Raw genomic sequence first — 14272 nt, forward strand, 5'->3', positions numbered from 1 at the left:
ATCAAAGTAATGCTTGTCAATTCCATTCATGCAGGCACAGTGAGCCGTCATCAATCATCTTGAATTCTTTCAGTAGAAGACCAGCAGTAGTACGCTGGAGTCGCTTCTTACGTGGATAGATTGTATCAGTTTCACGTTAATTTCCACAACTGTTTATACACCACCTAATTTTTTGGTGGAGTCAAAAGTATTTCAATACATCCATTCGTTTCAAATTCCATAGTCACTGTAATGGATCAGTATTATTTTGATCTCGTATAGATTTCAATCCATTTCTGTTCGTCTTAGACCAGAATTATGCTCTATTCAGTCTATACGATAAATGTACACCTTAATTATTTAACGACCTCAGCTGAAAATACTAAGAAACATACATACTTAGTAAAATTAAGATCCCTATATCCCAGAAAAAGATTCATAACTCCATAGTACAACCCGTCTCGCATCGTGAGTAGGTGATCATGTTTCCTCCTGTTTTTCGCGCCTCGGAACATGAAAAAATTTCAACAAGCACCACATGGGCTGCAGATGGCGGGTGCAAAATGTTCGCACTTGATACTGCAGACAATTTTGCACACGTTGCGGAGGATGCAGACTGTGTCTTCCATTGTAACCAGCACTGGATGCCGTACATATCGTTTCGATCCACAGTCTTTAACCTAACCAGCGAACACCGAAGGTAACCAACTTATATTGATAGCACGGTCCAACTAGGTTACCCCTTTTTCCACTTCCCCAGCTGCCACATCCGAAGTGCACTTTCCTACAATAGGCAGAGGCAGTCTGTCTCTGGAAAAGTGCTTTTCTGAACTTTGCCACCGATCTGGAACAAGAAGTGATTCCAATATCGTCAGAGCCGGTGCTAAACGAGAAAAAATGGGTACCAGCATGGATTCTGCAAAAGGAAGCAGGCTGTTTCCCGCTTAGCTTTTCTGCAAACGTCTCGGAACATGTGGCATTGTGAGGCGAAAAGTTAAATTACAATAATGGCTGCCGGTTTTTCTTTCGGTTCTCCCGCACTTCTCCGAAGATGAAAGCGATATTGTGGTTGGTGGTGCAAGCATGCACGTTAGAGCTAGGAGCGCGAGAATAATGGCTGAAACTGCATTTTGCGGAAAAAGAGACCTCTCGCTTGGTTGCTGGTGAATACGATTATAAGTTCAACGAAATTATTCTTAAATCTGTGCTTCTCACGATTAAATAATTTGACTCATAGTTATTCATTCGTGTTTGAATGGATTGGATATATTTTGGTGCGAAATGATATAACCATTATGACCATATTATTGAGTTGAGTGATCTGGAATCCATGAAAATGTGTAAGTTATGGATATTTACAACGATACTTGATCATCAATCATAATACGATCTTGCGATTTTGAACCTCTTGCATGAGAGTTGTAAAAAGATCGTTTCACATAGGCTCCGGCGAGATTCGAACTCACGATCTCCTGTTTACTAGACAGGCGCTTTAACCAACTAAGCCACGGCGCCTCTTAACGAACGAATCATCAAGTTTAATATCCACATAACCAAGGCAAGAAAAACTTCAACTCGAAACATAACATGGCTTGTTGCTGTATGACGTTCCAATCGACCCCGCGTCAGTGCAGTGACGTGTGAGCTGTGAAAACGCAATCATCATCGTCGTAAAACAAACGAATTTACTGCGAATCGCATTATCCAACTTCCAAATGACTATCTGGCTGTGCTGTGACGATGTGCTTGTAGTAGGTGGATACCAACTTTACATACGGTGCGCCGGCGTCAGTAAATTCTCGCATTATTCCTAACTCAGTTTAGAACGACAAATGCGTAACAAATTCCGCGACAAGTAAACAACAGCATCGGACACGCATCTTCCTCGCACCGTCATCGTCGTCGTCAGAAGCGGTCGGTCGTTACTATCAACAGTCAAAAAGGCGGTATACGACAAGTTGTCGACGTACGACGCACGACGTTGGCTGTAAAATTTAGTCATAATATTAGCTCTAGGGTAGTTGTATCGAAAGTTGAAGTATATAATAGGAAATGAATATGAACTCAACGCAATGTACGCTTTGGTCTGCGTAATAGATTATCGGATCTTCGAAAATCTTGTCTAATATTTTTTTTATTTGAATTAATTCAGAACACAAAAGTTTTCTAGATCGGACCGCGAATCGGACCCAGCATAGTCTTGCTTTGTAGCCGCAATCTTAAAGCACGGCTAAGGAAGGCCCTATAATCTTCGCCAGCTCCCTATTCATAAATATCGTGAGGTTAATTACTTTTGATACTCGCGTTGGAAATAGAACACTTACTCTATTGGTATAATTTTATAGCGCTCACGGTGTTTTTGCGTCACATGTTTGTATGGAGTGAGAATGAAAACGATGGCATTGTTCACAGCATAACTAGGCCCTCGCAGTGTCGAATAAGGGAGAGAAGAAAAAAAAATTACTTTTGAGCTTATTCGACGTTTGCGTCAATATCAATTTATCTTTTATAAGAGAGTGATTCATTTAGCATGTAAATAGGAAAAGTGAATAAAATGAATCAATGTTCTATGAGATGAAGAACCGAATTAGTAACCTATGCCAATTTAAAACGTTAAACCAGTGGGGTGTATTTATCTTCTTCACAAATAACTAATCATGTTAAAACAGTCTAGCAAAAAAACGTGGGAGCAGTGTTACAAATTTGTAAAAATGATTTAATGAGCAATTTCAGCCTTTTGATCTACGGGTGCATATTATATTATTCCTCTCTTATAAAGTTATGAGTTGAATGTTGTGCTACGTTGATAACAACGACGTCACAAATAGTCCAGCCAATCATGGTTACCATTACCCTTGCCCTTTTAAAATATTACCTCGTTTTTTGTCATAATCGATTTTTTTGACTTATTTAAGGTCAATTTTCCTAAAGATCCCACATTTTTATTTAAGTCTCTACCTATTTGAAAATTGAAAGCCTGTAGTATGGTTTGATCTAGGTAAAAAATCGGGCAAATGTTGAATCAAACTTAAATGGTAGAACTTTTTCAATTTTGTTTTTTTTTATATAAAAAATAAGGGCTTTTTTGAAAAGGCTGTCCTCAATAAACTACACAATCGATTTAGCAAATAACAATAATTATCTATCGACGAGTAATATTTGATAATAATATTTGAGCAATATTTGACGGGAAAGCTCAACTGAGGGTTAATGAACCAACTCGTAATGGATAACTGATAACGATACAACACAGATCAAGGTTCTTCCGCAGAAATGCAGCTCATGAAATACTTCATAGATGCATCGTTTTCGGACTGCCAAGTTCGCACATGTTAAGCGAGAACAAGAGAAAGTCACGATACAGCACAGACTACCATCCTGAACTGCGTTCCGTTGTTTTCGAGACGCAGTGGTGATAATGCGACCGCACAGTAGATACCGACAGCGACAATGAAGGCGCCACCACAAAATGGGTGCATAAAATAGCAATTTGATGCACTTTCGGGGTCTATGTTATCGCCCACCGCAATGGTGACCACATGCGCAAATAGACACATGATACGGTTTGTCGAAAGCAGCGCACTGTTCGCAATTGGTCATGAGATTTGAGAGATGGGAGTATTATTACCCATCACCATTATCACCATCACGATCAATGGCTTCACCAACAGCGTCACATTTCGATAATGGAGCGGTGGGTTTTAAAAGCATGCTACTGACAACTGCATATACACGCGAATGATGTATCATTGAAGTTCAGCAGAAGAGAAAACGATTTTACGTATAGGGAATGATAGATGACATTGCAACATTTAAATTTGTGAGAACTATACTTAGTAACAAAAGAAAGATAAGACCTGGGCGGTTTTATTTGGGCCGGAACAAATGTTATTTTCTTTTGTCTCCACCCTCGATTTTTTGTGGCTTTATTTTATGAATTGAGAGGATTCAGAATTTTATTGGAAAATAAAAAAATACCTATTTAGCTTTCCCAGAAAATTCATCAAGAAAACTGAAGATTTTTGCAATTTTATCAATTTATTCGTTTATTTTATTCTCACTTCTTTCATTATCCAAATACTACCAGGATGGAAGAAGGAATTCATATTTGTTTTGGCCTTATTGATTTTGGGAGTGCTACAAACTATTGAGTCTATCATTTATAAGAAGAAAATGCGCGAAACGCAACTCTCAAACTTATTCGTATAGTTAACTAATATAAGTTAACTTAAATATCACATCGTAAAAACTCACAACCAGACATAAGCTACTTATTTCATAGATCTCTTACTCAAAAGTTTTTCGAAGCATTTAAATTGTTATTAAAAAATGCAAAACCTGTATAATAATAATAATAATAATAATAATAATAATAGGTGGTAGGTGGGAGCTCAGGTGAAATACCCTGGGCGTCCATGAAAAACCACCATTTCGAGTAGGTGGGAGCTGAAGGCCCAATTCCTAAGCACCAATGAAAAACCACCCTCGGGCGAGCACTGGCGCTTGAACCTAGCTATTTAGCACTGTAAAGAATTAAATAACTTTACAGAACCCGTAGCTTCCGGGAATGAAAGCACACCCAAATATGGAGTTACGCTCAAGAACAATACCACCCATGCGATTGCCCGAGGAGGGAGCCCCTACTGGAGCTGGTCCTGGAACGGGGGACAGAGCGAGCGGCCAGCGGCTAGAGGAAGGAGAGGTGCAACAGCGACCCTCTAGTCATCGGGCTCAGCCCGTGCCGACAAGGCAAAACAGAAACGGCAGCAGAAGAAATCACCAAGGCAATGCAATGCTGCACCTGCTGATGTTGCTGTGGTTGATCGACGTCAATCACTCACGTTAGCGGGCCGCCGACGGCAACGGATCATGTGGACAAGGGAGATGAATCAGTACGTGATCCGTTGCTACTACGTTTGCACCAGGATGGAGACGGATATGTCCGGCAGACCGGCGATGCTGGAGATGTTCAATGAGAGGTTCCCTCGGTTTGCACCCCAGCTTGACCAGAACAAGTTGTACACACGCCAGAGAGCTATTATGTCACATAATATGCTGACTCCAGAAGACGTAGAGTACATCAAGCGGGAAGTGCAGAGGGAATTAGGAGAGGAGCAGGAGGCAAGATCGAGCGATACGTCGAGAAGGAGTTCTGTTGGGTTGGATGCATCAATCGCAAGTAACCGTCGCGATTCGATTGCACCCGCCGCTCCAGGACCAACAGTGGAATTGCAACGACAGCAATTGAAGGACGAACTAGCTAATCATATGGGCACAGCAGTTACACAGTTCCGTGGGACAGACCCCATGTCCCGACACCAGATACCCAAGTTGCAGTACTCCTATCGGTTGACGAGTACAGTAAGCATCCTTAACCAGGATATTTTGCCACAGTACTTGGAAACCGTGGAGAACCTTGAGGAGCTGCAATTTATCGTGTATTCGGCTGCAGTGGCTGTTGTAAGAACGTTGGGATTGCGAACGCGCCCACAAGGTGAGAGTGATGGACGCGCACGCCCCAAAGCACGAAAACCCGCGAGGATGCGACGTCTGGAGACCCGCATCGCCACACTGCGGTCAAAGGTTGGTCGATTAACACAGTACAAGCAGGGGAATCGATCAACCAGGCTAGTTCGGAATGTTGCTGAAATTGTGAAACCCATAGAACTCCGTGATCTCACCAAGGTGAACATAACTGAGATCCTCGACACCCATGTACAGCGGTTGAGTGCTCTTGCTAAACGACTGCGACGTTATGGAGAATGTTCGAAGAGGAAGGAGCAAAATCGAATGTTCAAAATCAACGAAAGGGAGTTCTACAACCACATCCGAAACGACAAAGCCGACTTTGGCGAGGGCCTTCCGGAGATTGGAGAAGTCACGCAGTTTTGGTCCAATCTATGGGAGAACCCCGTCATACACAACGGTGACGGGGTGTGGATGGCAGAAGAAGAGCAATACTGTGGTGGAATTGGAGACATGACCGCTATCAACGTGACCGCCCAAGACATACGTGAGGCTACTCGGTATACCAGGAATTGGGCTGCACCAGGACCCGATTTTGTGCATAATTTCTGGTATAAAAACTCACAACGGTTCACGGGCGGATGGCGGAATGCTTCAACACGGTACTAGATAACCCTGGGCAGCTACCGGAATACATCACTAGGGGTGTCACTTATCTTCTGCCGAAGGATCGGAACACTTTGAACCCAGCCAAGTACAGACCAATAACGTGCCTTTCGAGTCTGTACAAAGTGCTGTCATCGGTAATAGCGAGGAGGGTGCAGAACCATTGTGACGTCAACAACCTGATGACCAACCGTAACACACGAGGCTGCAAGGATCAGGTCATCATTGATGCAGTCGTTGTTGGGCAGGCCACCCACAAGCAAAGAAACCTGAGCATGGCGTATATCGACTATAAAAAGGCATACGACTCAGTACCTCACTCGTACCTTCTTAAGGTACTGCAGTTGTATAAGATAGACGGTAACGTCATCAGGCTAATGCAGCACGCTATGGGGATGTGGAGCACATCCCTACACATTACCGACGGAGAAAAGGTGTTACGGTCCAGGACTCTCAGCATCAGGAGGGGTATATTCCAAGGCGATACCTTTAGTCCTCTATGGTTTTGCCTTGCCATGAATCCTCTTAGCAGAGCACTTAACCAACACAACTATGGCTATCATTTGAAGAGTGGGGAAAGGAGTACAAACATTACCCACACCTTCTTTATGGACGACTTGAAGCTGTTTGCGGAATCTGTGGAGAAGCTGCACCAATTTCTGCGGCTTGTAACGGTATTCAGCAACGACATCCGGATGGAGTTTGGTATCGATAAATGTCGATCCATACATCTACACCGGGGTCACCTGGTGGATGCCGACAGTTTCCGCGTCAACGAACAGGAGGAGATTCGAATCATGGTTGAAGGCGAAACATTCAAGTTCCTAGGTTTCCTGCAACTGAAAGGAATTCGCCATACGACGATCAAGAAAGAGCTGCAGGAAAAGTTCTTGCATCGTGTCAACGGTATTTTGAAGAGCCTCTTGTCGGCCGGCAACAAGGTGAAGGCGATAAACACGTTTGCTGTGCCCTTGTTGTCATACAGTTTAGGGGTGGTGAAGTGGACCAAGACTGACTTGGAGGCGTTAGAACGAGCAGTATGAGTGGCGTTCACTAAGCATCGCATGCGCCATCCAAAATCGTCCATTGAGAGAGTCACCCTGCCACGTACAGTAGGAGGAAGAGGCGTCACCGATATACAAACACTATGTGTTTCCCAGATCCAGCAGTTGCGAAGATACTTCGTGGAAAGCCAGAACCGCCACGAAATCTATCGCGCTATGTGAAGCTGACCACGGATTCAGTGCCCTGCATCTGGCGCAGGAGGACTATCAGCTAAATTGCGACATCAAATCTGTCGACGAGATGATCGCATCGTGGAAGCAGAAGGAGTTACACGGGACGCACCCCCATCAACTGGAGCTGGAATATATCGACAAAGCGGCGTCGAATACGTGGCTGGTGCGGGGTGAACTCTTCTCGGAAACAGAAGGATTCATGGTAGCCATCCAGGACCGGGTAATTGCGACGAAGAACTATCGGCACTATATATTGCACGAAAACGTGGAGGACCGCTGCAGGAAGTGCAATTCAGTAGGAGAGACGATCGAACATATCGTGTCCGGGTGTTCAGCCTTAGCTGATTCAGCCTATCTCGGTCGTCATAACGAAGTAGCCAAGATTGTGCACCAACAGCTTGCTTTAAAGCACAACTTGGTTAACCAGTTTGTCGCCTACTACAAATATGTGCCTGTCCCGGATCTGGAAAATAGTTTCGTGAAGCTGTACTGGGATCGCGAGATCATAACGGATGTCCTCATTCGTGCCAATCGGCCCGATATTGTGGTCTACGACAAAAGGATGAAGCGGGTAACCCTCATCGACATTGCTGTACCGCTAGACCATAATGTCCAAACAACATTCTCCAACAATATAACGAAGTACCACGACTTGGCGGAGGAGTTGAAGCAGATGTGGCACCTGGAGGACGTGCGTATAATTCCGGTTGTTATCTCAGCTACCGGAATCGTCCCGAAATCTCTTCTGAGATCCTTAGGAGAACTGGATCTATCTCATAACCTCCATAGCATCCAAAAGACAGTGGTTCTTGGAACTTGCAGCATCGTAAGAAGATTCCTGAACCACCATAACTAATACATCCGGTGCAAACGTTTATTATAGGATTTTAAGTCAACCGGCGAATGAGATCCACAGAGCCTAATCCCCTTTGGCATTCAGATTGCCCGGGGTAGGTGAAAATTCCCAGCACGCTTGCTGAGGAAGTGCCAAAACTCTATAATAATAATAGATCTCTTGTATGGTGTCTCCCCTACGAAAGCAGACATCAACCAGAAATCATCATATTTTAGGAAGGCCGATCATCAAGACATGTCCGTTCAACTATTCCAGATAAACACGGAGTCTCAGTGGGGTCCTATTTGTTATTCGTACAATAATCATCTTTTCATTGCCGTATCGTGGAGAACACTTATTTGTGATGCATCTGCACGAATTTTGAAGCCTGATGGCCAGTTTTGGGCACACTTGAATCGATAGACATTTTTTTTTTGTGTCTTTATTAAAGAGACTTTCAGCCCGAGGCAAATCGATAGACATTCAGAAACTAATGTTACAATTCTATTGTCAATTTCGATCCGTTTGGATGCATAGGAAACATCCAGGCACATTTGTACCATATCAATCTTCGACGTTTTTTTTACAAAATACATAAGAAGGAATGCTCGTTTGACCGAAAGACTTCCAGGTGAAAGCAATTTGGTTGAATGCCACTTGCAGAATGCCCCTTGGCCGAATAACACATTGGGCAGAATGTCATCTAGCCAAATTACATTTAGCCGAACTGAACGTATGGCTAGAAACTAGTTGGGCGAATGTTTCAATCGATTTAGCCAAACAAGTCATTTGGCCGGAAGAAAGGTTTGGCGGAACAGATCAGTCAGCCGAAAATGGCGTTTGGTAGAGAATTACTTCTGGCCGAACTGCTCATACGGCCGAAAATATACTTTCGCCGAACATGTCATTTGGCCAAAAATGTGACGAGCTTGGTGGTCTAGTGGCTACCGCTTCTGCCTTATCCTTATAAGCAGGAGGTCATGCGTTCAATTCCAGGCTCGTCCCTTTCCTACTTTGTATTTCTATCATAGTTCTTTCTATGTTTCACGTTCTACCAACACGATTCCTACTGTTATAACCTTCCACACTAACCGTTCCAAAACCTCCCGTGGCATCTATGAGAGGTCGTAGAATTCTCTGCATCTTTCTCAAATAGGTATCCGACTAACTATCCTTCCCATTCCCCACCATTCGCAAGGACGTGGCCAGGGCAGATCTGGACTATTGCTGGACTATTGGAGAATGCATTGCTTCCATCTAAGAGATAGTGATTAGGCTCAAATCAATATCTATGGTAACGGATGAAAGTGATGCTACTCTCATACAATAATCCAGGCTTGTACCACCTACGAATTTGTGCGAATTGCTCAATGCTAATGCTAATGTTAACATGTCATTTGACCAAAAATGAACAGATCATACACTCTAACTTTCACCTACTCAGAGACTGAGTAAAATTGTATTGCCATCTCTTTTCTTCCCACGGAAATTTTACTCAGTTTCCGTCAAAAGCAGGATTACTCATAGTTTTGAGTTGTCCTGTTTTTGACGGAAATTGAGTAAAATTTCCGTGGGATAGAAAGAGAGAACAATACAATTTTACTCAGTCACTGAGTAGGTCAGCGTGTACAGTCGAATATGTCATTTGGCCGAAGATGTTATTAGGTCGAAAATGTAATTTGGCCGAACGTGTCCTATAGTTGAAAAGGTCATATGACCGGACAGCTTATTCGATTAGACTCGATTTGTTTATTGTATTTGGCCATTTGACTGATAAAATGAAAAACAATGCTAGGGCTGCTTTTGGAAGTTCACGAGACTTAAGGAGGTCCAACTAGATTAGTCAACGCACTAAATTTCGAGGGTGCCAGAATTTATGAAATCAGCGTCAAAAATGAAATGTGGAAAATTTCTACCATATTTTTTCAGCATACTAACACTGCGAAACTGGTATATAACGACATGCTTTAAAATGATCAGAACAAGAGATTTTTTGGACAAAACAACGTTTTGGTATTCTCGACTGTTTTCGATGTACTTTTCGGTGATTAATTTAGCGTTTGAGTCTATTTTTGGATGAAAAACAACTATATTGTTCGAACGATCTATTTAATCGAACGCGTTGACGTAGATGAAATTTATTCGGCCAAACCAGTTAAATTTGCGTTGCGTTGCGTTGTGACAGAGTATTTCTGCATACTGATAGCTGTCATGTATATAGGGGAACTGTTCCGATCTCCATCTCACTGTACATATATCCATCTCATCGCTAAAAAAAGAAGTACGGCACCAAATTCGTCGCTTCTTTTTGTCAACACGCGTGCTCACTGCTGAAAAAAATCACAAAAATAATCAACAAACCAAATTCCTTTCCATTGCTTTGTTCCATATTTGATGGGATGGAAAAAGGAGCTATGAGATGAAGTGGCGAACCGTTCCCCTACTTTAACTTTTTACCCCAACTGCTTATGGATTGCTATTTGGGATTTAATAGCAACCCAATTGGAGGTCCAAAATGATAAAGCATAAAAGCTACCATTGCTGGCCACGCCCATTTTCTCCGTAACTGGGAAAGGGAAGGAAATGATGATATGACATCTATTTAAACGATAGGGCAGCGACTCACTGACGCCCTCATAGATGTCAAGAAGTTGGATATTTGGAAAGGTATGTGATTTAGGAATATCATTATAAGCAAATGATAAAATGAATTTAAATAGACGGTGGAAGTGACAATGCTAAGAAATTTATGTCACTCCATTTTTTATTGTCCTGGGATGAGGCGAGGCTATTAAACTTACCCTGGCTAATTATCTTAGGTTTAAGCGTCATTGTTTGCTCTCTGAAACGAGAAAGAAAGTGAAATACATTGATTGCCCTTTCCCATGTTTGATTCACAAACACACAATTCACTTTAACTTAATATTATCATATTTTACCATTATGTCACTAAATAGTATCCAGAATTAAATAACCCTATATTTTTAGTGTCGTGTGAGATAAAACTAGCTTATAGGAACAGAAAAATACAAAAGTTTCTACTTTGGGTCAAAAACTAAGAAACATTGTTTCGGAAAAAAATGTTGATTTAGAATTGTGCCTATAATGACATTTAAAGCACAAATAAACCCAGGTTAATTTGATCGACGATCTTTGAAAAGCTGCCATAGAAAATATGCTTTAATGTTTTTTCTGGTGAGTGCTTGTTGACATGTTGCGGATGTGTCAAAATAAGCGCTCCTCAAGTAACTATGAGGCTAGAGCATTATTATCTGCGTATCTAGAGCAAATCCAAGACCTATGCAAAATAACAATCCACCATAAAAGTAAAATCAAATCGGAAAAGGGTCCCATTATGTTTGTTTTATAGTTATGAGATATAATCGAAATGCGATCATATCCCGCCTTTAACTCAACCACGGTTTTACAGCCAGCGCAGGCCACAAATATACCCCAAACATGCAATCAACCGGGCCTCAACCTCATGGTCACTTAGGTTGTGATTAATCGCTTTGATATTTGTTTTTATATGATCAGTGTTCTGGCTAGTTTTAAATAGCTACAAAGAGTAAACACAACACATTAGTTAAAAGAAAATCCAAAGGAAAACCAAAAGAAGAAATATTTCGTTAAATAGATTCGACCTCACCAAAACAGCAGACTGGAAAGACACCTCAGTGGAGTGGAGTGGAGGAGATCTGCACACGTCCACCGCCGAAATCGCATGTTGGCCAATCGACTGTGAACATGGTCCGCTTGCCGTGCCTCCCATCAGCACAGGTCTATGAAGCAGAAGGGCGCCCTCTCTACAGCGATCAGCCTCCACATTTCTATGAGGGGCAACACTGAATTCCCACATATACGTCGATAGGAACGGCTTTTTTGACAAAAACGAAACAGCTGGGCTGTGCCTGATAAAAATCTCTTTGGCTCCCCGTGTTGTTCAGTTTACCAAGTGGCACCACGATTTCGAAATCAAAAGAACGATAAAACTTGAGGCTCCACTCACATTTCACAGGTTTACGGCCAAAACCTTATTTTCCAGCCAAAAAGAATTGATTGAAATTGGGAAGTGCTAGGTACTAGGAAAAACACAACCACTCGCGCACGCAGACTGCTGCGATCTCCCCAAACCAGTTTACGTCATAATCGCCCGTTTGTATAAACAACACTTTCGGCCATATGAACCGTTCAGTCAACTATAATTTTTTTAATTATTATTATTTTATGTAGGAGATTTAGTTCAGGAACTGCAAGCCAGTCTTTGGAAAAAAGGAACGAACAGTCACCAAGACTAATACGGGTCAGCGCAATCACCGAAGACCACAGCGACGAAAAGGAACTAGCGATTGGAAACTCGGTTCAAGGAGCGTGGATTCAGCATCGTACCGCTGCAGGAGATTTGTTGAAGGAATCATTGATACGAACGTTTAGAGGTAATCATACCATCTACCAGATCTGCGGCAACACACACGAACTAGGAGCAGCTTTCAGAGCGGTATGCAGACACGTGTGATCTTGTGGCGGTCTATCAATATATGAATTTGCACGTTGAGGATCTTAAACTTTAATATTATCAAGGGCCGGTTCTCAAACTTTAACATTATCAACGTCCATAGCCCACACTCCGGAAGTACTGATGATGATAAGGACGTATTCTACGCGCCGCTCGAACGCGACATCAGAATCATCATAGAAGATTGAAACGCTCAAGTTGGCCAGAAAGAAGAGTTCAGAAAAGTTCAGCGCCCACCGCCTGACGACGAAAACGGCTATTGACTAATTGATTTCACCCCGTCCAAGAATATGGCTATTCGCAGCACAGCCTTCCGTATCGGTACACCTGGAGATCACCACTGCAGACAGAACCACAAATCGAGCACGTTCTGATTGATGGACGACATTTATCCAACATTATCGACGTCAGGACATATCGTGGCGCTAAAATCGACTTTGACCACTATCTGGTGATGGTTAAACTGCGGTGTGGTGTGGTGATCGAAAGGTGGAAGCAGCACTACAAGGAACATTTGAATGGCGCTGAGAGTACAGGCAGTGGAAGTCAAGGCAGCGGAGGAGATGACTACTTCACTTCAGCGGACGATGGAAGCCAACCAGCTCTTACCTTGAGGGAATTTGAGGATGTCATCCAATAGCTGAAGTCCAATAAAGCAGCTGGTATCGAAGCTGAACTCATCAAAATGGGCCCGGAAAAGCTTGCCTGCACAAACTTATAGTCAGAATTTGGGAAGCTGAACATCTACCTATTTGGTTATCTACAAGAAAGGCGACAAGCTGGAGTGTGAGAACTTTCGGCGATCACCATCCTTAATGCCGCATACAAAGTGATATCCCAGATCATCTCCCGTCATCTGTCACCAATAGTGAATGAATTCGTGGGAAGTTATCAAGCCGGTTTCGTGGACGGACTGTAGGGCAAATCCTTCAAAAATGCCGTGAATACCAGATCCCAACGCACCATCTGTTCATTGCAGAGATGGGCGTTCAGATCCGGAACCGGTCAAATGATCCAGATATCTAAAGTGAGTGAATGATTCGTGGATTATTTTTTAAAAGATCCGGTTCACCAGATCAGCAAATTATTTTACCATTTGTAAGGAAATAATAATATAAAAAGTTCATTCTTTGTAATCCATATGCTTGTAAACAAGAAAAGGTAAAGTGATTGTCAACCGTACGGTTCAAAATGTGAGCCAAAATGACAAAGGTTTCACTTTTTTGCATTCTCCTTACGTTTTGTTCTAAAAATCGGATCCGGTTGAAAGATCCGGATCATTAGAATGAATGACCCAGATCTGATGCGTTCATCAAAGTGATCCGTTTTGTCCATCCCTGGTTCATTGATTTCAATGCGGCATACGACAGTATAGACCGCGTAGAGCTATGGGAAGGACAAAAGGTCGAAAAGGACAAAAGGTCGAAAAGGGCAAAAGGTCGAAAATGACTAAGGTCCAGAAAGGACAAAAGGTCGAAAGGGACAAAAGGTAGATCAAGAACAAGTTGATAACAAGTTTGGTGTATTCCGAAAGAATTTATGAAATGCATTTAACTTCAAGTAGAAATAACA

The 14272-nt window shown here is 42.5% G+C and overlaps 1 non-coding gene across 1 annotated transcript; it reads right to left on the bottom strand.

The window, feature by feature from the left end:
- Positions 1-1420: 1420 nt before the first annotated feature.
- On the bottom strand, positions 1421-1494 carry Trnat-agu (transfer RNA threonine (anticodon AGU)). The gene has a single exon. It is a non-coding gene; the product is annotated as a tRNA-Thr (tRNA).
- Between the last annotated feature and the right edge of the window lie 12778 nt (positions 1495-14272).

Source organism: Armigeres subalbatus, chromosome 3 (genome assembly GCF_024139115.2).
Source record: "Armigeres subalbatus isolate Guangzhou_Male chromosome 3, GZ_Asu_2, whole genome shotgun sequence".
In the NCBI taxonomy this organism is placed as follows: Eukaryota; Metazoa; Arthropoda; class Insecta; order Diptera; family Culicidae; genus Armigeres; species Armigeres subalbatus.